This window comes from Rhinopithecus roxellana, chromosome 15 (genome assembly GCF_007565055.1).
Source record: "Rhinopithecus roxellana isolate Shanxi Qingling chromosome 15, ASM756505v1, whole genome shotgun sequence".
Taxonomy (NCBI): Eukaryota; Metazoa; Chordata; class Mammalia; order Primates; family Cercopithecidae; genus Rhinopithecus; species Rhinopithecus roxellana.
Window position 1 is genome coordinate 90,906,360 of NC_044563.1, and position 8,538 is coordinate 90,914,897.

The window sequence follows — 8,538 nt, forward strand, 5'->3', positions numbered from 1 at the left end:
GGAATGATGCTGCCAGAAGCTATGGAATGCTGGGGGCTACCAGAAGCAGGAAAGGACAAGGAAGGATCATGGCCCTGTGAACACCTTGATTTTGGATTTCTGACCTCCAGAAGGGGGAGAGCATACATTTCAGTTGTATTAAGACATCTAGTCTGAGCAAGCTAACATATTTCCTGGAGTTTCCCTGGGCTGAACACCTCCAGTTTTTTCAACTCTTTCTCATATAATATGGTCTCCATCCTTTACTTTCTTTGATTTCCCTTCTTTGAGCATATTTCAAGTACCAAGCAAATCACTGTAGAGGGGGTCTGAGCATCATGCCTTGTACTGGGCCATCACTTCTCTCATTTCTGGATTCCTTACCTCAGAGCACAGTCACTTTCTTGACAACTTCTTCATACCTCAAATTCCTTCTCAGTTTATGGTCAGCTAAGACTTGTGATTCTTTTCCAAGAGTACTGCTGCTAAATCGCATCTCTCAATTGGTATGACAGCTCTGTTATAATCTCTCATCATCATATTGATTATTGATCTGGCCTCTTCAGATGTCTTAAATCTTGAGTGGATTCACCAATGCATTAAAATTTTTTCCCTGCTCCATTGTCATATTTTTTATTTTTTTTTCAGAAATCCTTTTATGCTTTCATTGAATTATTAATCATGGTGGGCTGAAGGCCGAGAACTCTAGCATATCATCAGAGATTTCTCTGCAGAGTTGCTGTGAATCCATACATTTGTTCACTCCATAAATATTTACTGGCTTCCTGGTACCTGCCAGACATTATTGTAGGCACTGAGGATTGGTGATGAAAAACACAAATCTTGGTCCTCATGGAGCTTAAGTTCTCATATTCTTCAACCTTTGGGATATATGTGACCATTAGTAAAATGTGTGGATACCTGGGTTTCTGCAGATGCTTTATCTGTTTATAAATGCTAGTTTCGAACCTTCTGGTTGAGGGACCTGGTAAAACACTATTCCTGAATGAAGGATTGAGTGTAGGGTTGTTCTTTCCAGCAAGCAATAAGGTTCTCCTTGTTCTTGCTTTCTCTGTGACCAAGTGTAACTCTAGAGGTTTCTGTCTCATGTTGCAACCTCTCTTTCCTTTTGACCTGCTGAGGGTCAGAGCAGCCTGGGGTTTGGATGTGAGGAGCAGGAGGGGAGCTGTGTTCCAAGCAGGCAAGTGGATTTAAGAATTAGGAATGAGGTAAATGCTCTGACTCATGCCTGGGGGCATGAAGCAAGCTCAGCCTGGAGTTTACACAATGGAGAAAATCAGGGTGGGGAAAGGGAGCAAGCTGTGATCAGTGAAGAGTTGGAGGAAAGACTTGGAGGAGGTGAGACCTGTATTGCAATATTCACGCAGATGAATTTCTTTCCCTAACATCTGACCAGTTACAAAATGCTACACATTTTGGAAGGAACCTAGATGGACTTAAATGAATTTATGCACCAGATGCCAATGACTGTAAGGCTTTAACAGCAGCTTTGCTGTACCGTGTCCAGCTCTCTAGCAGTCATGGCTGTTGTAGCCTCTGGCCTTGATCTCTTCTCAATAGCATCTGTGCTTCTTTTTGCATGTCATTCTCCTTTCTCTTTCTTTTTCCAATTAACTAGATTATCTGCATTTCCCTATTCAAATCCAGAAGGAAAGTGTCTGATTTGTTAACAAAAATCTAATTAGGTGTCCATTAGATTGGGGTGGCTCTGGCACCTTAAATTCCTACAGGAACAAATGAAAGCACAATGGAAACAGTAAATTGAAACTAGAAACCATACTAATCAGAAACCACCACCTAACTTCTAGCCAATCAAAATTGCTTTCTTTGTCTTGCTTCTGCAAATGCTTTATAAAAGTTTCCTCTTTTGCCCCTTCTATGGAATGCTAGCCCCTTGTGATCCAGTGTCACCCCAATTTATGAATCATTGAATGCTCAAATAAACTCTTTAAAGTTTAAGTGTGTGATTTTTTTTCCCTTAAAAACAATCTGTCCTAGTGTTACCATCAATACTATTGGCCCTAATTTTGTGTAGTCAGCTACTTCTTTGGTCACTGGCCAGCCTATAAATGAGCTGATCTTGGCTTATGTGCCTATTCTGCACCTGTTAGCTGCCATTCCTAGCTCATTTGCTAGGTCTGGATGGTTGATTCTATTTCTTAAACACTTTTCCTCTTCATTCATTCTGTTTCCAGGTTTCACCTCTGTTTCACTATTGTAATAGTAAATTTACCATACTCTATTTCACCATGAGAACAGTCAAAGGTATCTTTCAGGCTTGGTCTTGCTTCATTCCTCATAGATCATGTCACCATAACCTTTCTAAGATACACATATGATAATATCACATCCCTGCCTAAAACTTTTCAAAAACTTGCCATCATTTTTAAGTAGAACGTCAAACCTCCTTTGCTTACCAACATCGTCTCCCATTACTATCGCTCCAGCATTCATCTCTTGGCCCTTCATTTGCTCTTTATATTCCATCAAGGCGTAGCATGCTATTTTATTTTTCAAGTCTTTGTAATGTTTTCTTCCTCTTTGAATGCTGGGGAAACTCTTATTTATGTTCAAAACACATCATGGGCATCACCTTCTCTGGGAAGCCTACTTTGGTAACCACCTCTGCTTCTGCCTCAGAGGTAATCACTTTCTCCTCTGTGCATTGTACATGATTCTATTGTTGTACTTATCATGCTGCATCAGAATTTCCTTATTAACATTTCTTTTTCTCCTCCTAATTAGCATGCATCCTAAGAACAGGAGCTATTTGTTATGCATATTTGCATCTCCAGCATTTGCCACCAGTGCTTCAATAAGTGTTTGTTGAATAAAGGAATGAATGAGAAAATGATTGAGAAGAAGATAAATCAACCTGTTGTCTACCAGGCACTGTGCTAAGTGCTTTACATGGACTATCTCATTTAATCCTCACAACTGGAAGATAGGATGGGGAGGACCTTGGGGAGATCAAGTACCTTTCCCAAGGTCATGCAGCTAATAAACTGAGCACAGGTCTGTCTGAATGCTGTTTCACTGCATTAGTAGAGGCAGAGAGCTCAATAGAGACAGACTCTAGCTAAATTAAATAAATCACTTTTAGTTTTTTAAACTTTATTTTGTGATTGGAACTATCCAAAGTGGAAATGACTACCTCTAGAGTTCCTGTGTCAACAGAACATAGGAACAGCTGACTTATAGGAGGTAAGTTTCAGGGAGATGATGAAGTATAATTTTCAAAAGGTTAAAAAATGTCATTTTAATACCAATACAAAATGAATGTATGTCAAAGATTTTATTCCAGTCATTAATTAATAAGGGAACCAGTAAGATGTTAGAACTGGCTCAAATAGTGTTTAAGAAGCTAGGTATTTATAAGAAATGCTAGTAGAAGATTGCTGGGTTAGATTCAAAATGGATTAATGGCCAACAGACTCATAATGTAATTTTTGGCATTATCATTTTCAGTGGATAGAAATTATCTGCATCTCTAGTGGACAAAATCAACAGTAGGTACCTTTATTAAATCTGGGATTTTAAGTCAATAGTAAATTATGAGTTGAACCAAATACTATCCATTAGATATTTCTCGTGTGCCCTTCACCCCACTATGGCATTGAAAGGATGTTCCATACACCCTTTTGCCTTATTTCCAGATTTTGGATACTTTTTCTGACAGCTGTACTGCTTACCTCAGCCCCAGGGGCTTCCCTAGGACAGACTGATCCAGAGCCTGGCTAGAGGGTAGAGTCGGTGTGCAGAAATAATCCAGTGTCTTTTCTTATCACAAGGCAGGAATCTGCCCTCACATCCCCGTGGGAGCTGAAGGGAAAGAGAGGAGGCCTCAGCCAGAGGGCTCCATGTACTACCAGCTGGGGTTGCAGCAACTAATCCTGTAGCTCTGCTGGTAGGAGACCAGTCTTATAGCCTTACCAGTTTTCCATTTTTTTGTTTTTAACTTTTATTATGACAGCTTTCTAACATAAAAAAAGTAGAAAGTTTGATTTGTTCCCCAGCTCCCTCACTTTTTGGCTAGAACATATTGATAAATCCCAAACATCATGTCATTTCACTCCTAAATTAGTTTGTACCTCCCCTCCCATAAAGAGAAAGAGAGAGACAGAGAAACATTTTCTTATGTAACAATGTCATTATCACACTTATCAGAATTATCAATAATTTAAGTCATCTAATTCATAGTCAATATTCAAATTTCTGTAATACTCTAAAAAATGTGTTTTTGTAGCCCTTACTTCTAATATTTATTGCACACATAATTGAGGCCAGGCTTTGTTTTAGGTGCTGGGGCCATGGTGAGGAATGCTATGGACAGGACCCCCACCGTGGTGGGGCTTACATTCTCATGGTTCATAAGCTATGAGGGCCAGTCCTTCCCACAGCCTGAGGGACAAGGCCATCTTGGAGCTGGGCTTGGCATAGTGAAGGTGCTGGGGTGACTCCCATGGTGGTCGAGTACTCCATAGTCTACTGAAACAGTCAGACCCGGGTTGCTGTATCAGTTTAGATGGTAGGTATCTTTTACTGGCTTGGACTCCAGACCTTAGCAGGAGGTGGAGTAGGTAGTTGCAGAGGCCACAGGCTGAGGACAGCAGTGTTCCTTGAGGAAGAAGAAGGGACTTGGGGGTCCTAGGATAGTGCCTGCTTGCTTTGGGAAGGCCAGGAGAGGAGAAGGTCCACCAGAAGAGGAACAGAACCTGAGGGCATACATACAGTGTGTAGTGGGGCAGAGGGCGGAACAATATGGTGTGAACAGGATCAACTAGGGCCCTTACATTTTTCTCTTGTAAGTCTCATCTTGACATGTTGGGTTTAGTGGTCCAGCCTGTGAAAATCACTCTGAATTTTGATCCTGTCTTCCCCCAGCTTCCAGTTTCCTGATATCTGTCTATGTGATCATTATGGCTTCTGTGTCCTCATTCAAGCTGGCAATGAAAATGTGGAAGAGGACAGATTAGAGAATAGAGCCTTGCGTCACTGCCATTCTCTGGTTAATGGCAAATGTTTAATCCTAACGTTGCAAACTGACAGCTATATGTTGTATTTGGCCACAGTTGTGGTTTTTGTTGTGTGTGTGTGTGTGTCACACAGTGTTTGTTTTTCCACTGGAATGTGCTCGCAGCACTTTTAATTGGCAAATCTAGATTTCTACCTTCATTGGGGTCTGGCTCCAACTTGGCCTGGCCCCTTGTGGCCACAACAAGCTACACGTGGGTGATGGTGGCTGCTTCCTGTAGGCTGACCCAACCCCTTTCTTTTGGCCAGAGAACTCACTACCACTCATATGTAGGCATTTGAGTCCCCCTTCCCATAACCTCCTTTGCTCTATTAGATGATGCTTTTTGGTTATGATTGATCTACCAACCATGGACCTGCCTCACTTGATCCTTCTCCAGCCTTCATCTCACCTGCCACTCTGCTGGGCCCTGTGAGATACTTTATCAGGATCGTCTAGAAACTCAGATACATGCTCTCTACTTGATTTCCCTGCATGCCCATCTAATAACCCATGAAGGAAGGAAAATACTTGAGTTGATGTGGCCCATTCTTGGTAAACCTGTACTAGTTCCTAGCAGCCACTGCCTCATTTTTTAAATATTTAGGAATTGACTCCAAGTAGAAATAGAGAGTGAGCTGAAGTTTGGGGTTTGAGGTTGCAACAAACTACCCTCTCTAAGGAGGACCATACTGTGGAAAAAAAGACAAGGGCTTCAGATTTTAAAAAATAAACAAAAAACAACCAAGAATTTGAGTTTGGTCCAGGCACTTATGAGTGCCATTGGGCAAGATGAATGTCTCTGAGCAAGGACTTTCTCTCCAAGAGCTTCAGTCTCATCCGCAAGTTGGAGCTGATTTGTAAAATGAGGCTTCAAGCTATGAAATGAAGCAGATGATTCTCAGTTGAAAAGAGAGAGGGCTGGAGTGGAGCAGAGACCCTGGGGATGAAACTAGACTATCTGGACGTCTTTGACCTGGACCGTCTGGTTTGCAGGATTTCCTGATCACTGGCACTAAATAATGACATCTATGCCTCCACAGAATCTAAGAACCAGAAGTTAACTCAGACCTCATCCTTAAATCTCTCAGTGTACAGATGGGAAAACTGAGGCCCAGCGGAGGGGAAGAGACTTCTGAAAGATCAGAAGTCTGATCTTATAAATTGGGGGCAGAATGGAGATTTTAACCCAGACACCCTGACCTATAGTTGCAGATTCTATTCACTATGCCATTGTATTTCTCACTTTTATGATCCTGACTCAGACTAAGAAATACATTGATAATCACTATATAGAATGCAGCTACACACACACATATGGTATATTTGGATAAAAACATATTTGTGACAAAATAATCACAAAACAATACTTATTTCTCCATATGCTAAACTCTGCATATTCTGTTCTAGTCTACCTGTCCCATCCCATCCCATCCCATGCCATTCTAATCTAGTTTGTTTAAAGATAAAAGTTCTGGTTGCCACCCAAATTTTTTTTCACTTTTGTCAGTGTAAAGCAGTGTTATCCAAATCCCGGGTGCCACCTGCTTTTGTAAATGAAGTTTTATTAGCACACAGCTATGCCTATCATTTACATATTGTCTATGTGATATTTTTTGGCTGTATCCCCACCCAAATCTCAACTTGAATTGTGTCTCCCAGAATTCCCACGTGTTGTGGGAGGGACCCAGGGGGAGCTAATCCAATCCTGGGGGTCAGTCTTTCCTGTGCTATTCTCCTGATAGTGAATAAATCTCATGAGATCTGATGTGTTTATCAGGGGTTCTGCTTTTGCTTCTTTCTCATTTTCTCTTGCTGCTGTCATGTAAGAAGTGCCTTTCACCTCCCGCCATGATTCTGAGGCCTCCCCAGCCATGTGGAAGTGTAAGTCCAATTAAACCTCTTTTTCTTCCCGGTCTTGGGCATGTCTTTATCAGCAGTGTGAAAACGGACTAATACACCATGGTTGCTTTTGAACTAGGACAGCAGAATTGAGTCATTGCAAGAGAGATGGTTGGTTCCCCAGAGCCAAAAACATTTATTATCTAGCCATTTACAGAAAGAATTCACAGGGCCCCTGTAGTAGAAAGGCCTCTGGCCCCTGAGTTCACATGTGCCTTTAGAGATTTTAGCCAGAGAGGAGGGGGCAGAGCCAGAAACCCTGGGACTCTAAGCACCCTTTGCTGGCTTGTCATACCCTGGAGGCTTTCTGAGTGCTCTTGGTTTCTGCAGCTCCAGTTTTTGGCTCATGAACCATTGGGCAAGGGCCACAAAATGTGACTTCTGAATTAGTTCCATGGGATGGGTGAAAGGTGGAAGGGACAGGAACACACCTGGTTTCCAGGCCGAAATCTTATAGCTGAGGCCCACAGAGAAGACTATTCACCAGTCACTGGTGAATTACTTTAGGCTCTTCTCTCACAACAGTTCTCAGTGAAAATGCTATGGTTTTCAGCTCCATTGGCTCACACTTTGACAGGTGCTGGGTTGTTACCAAATCTTTGAACAGCCAGTCCTCCTGGTCTCCTGTCTTATTAATGCATGACGAATGGGAGTTGCCATCTTGTATGCAATGCAGAGACCTGGAGTGCATCCTGGGCACCATGGAGATTCGATGACGCTTTTCTCAAATGAAACATGACAAGTAGCACCTCAGGAACTGGGGTTAAAATTGGTTAGCAAGACTAGCAAGACAGATTTTCTGTTGTTGTTAATGAGGAACAAATGTTCATATGCCCCTGGTTTCACTCCTAGTGGTATTGAAGTTGTTTTTGTGAGGTGACACAGTTGGTTCTGTATTTGAGGATCACATGTCTGTGCTGGATCCCTTATGGAAACAGATTCAGCTTACTGCCGGCATATCTCATACAAGCAGATGATAGAGTTCACTGGCTTATGTATTTTGTGTATATATCAATGTGTATGCATTTATCTATACAAAGTGTAAGTCATGGTTACAGGTCCATGTAAGCAATGACTACAGAAAGGAAATACATTTAGCCAATAATGAAGTATGCTTCTGTCACACTGCTCAGGCTTACTACTTGCTTATTTTTAATAATGATGATGATGATGAGAAAAGAAAAATCGCTCAGAGCAGTCTGAGCTATGTGAGGGCATGCAAAATTTATCAGGCCCAGAGAGACATGAGTATGGGGACTTTAGTCACACCCCACCTCCCCACAACTATGCCTGAGAGCAATTGTTTTTTTTTTTTTTTTTTTTTTTTTTTTTTTTGAGACAGAGTCTTGCTCTGTCGCCCAGGCTGGAGTGCAGTGGCCGGATCTCAGCTCACTGCAAGCTCCGCCTCCCGGGTTCACGCCATTCTCCTGCCTCAGCCTCCGGAGTAGCTGGGACTACAGGCGCCCGCTACCTCGCCCGGCTAGTTTTTTGTATTTTTTAGTAGAGACGGGGTTTCACCGTGTTAGCCAGGATGTTCTCGATCTCCTGACCTCGCGATCCACCCGTCTCGGCCTCCCAAAGTGCTGGGATTACAACAGGCTTGAGCCACCGCGCCCGGCCGC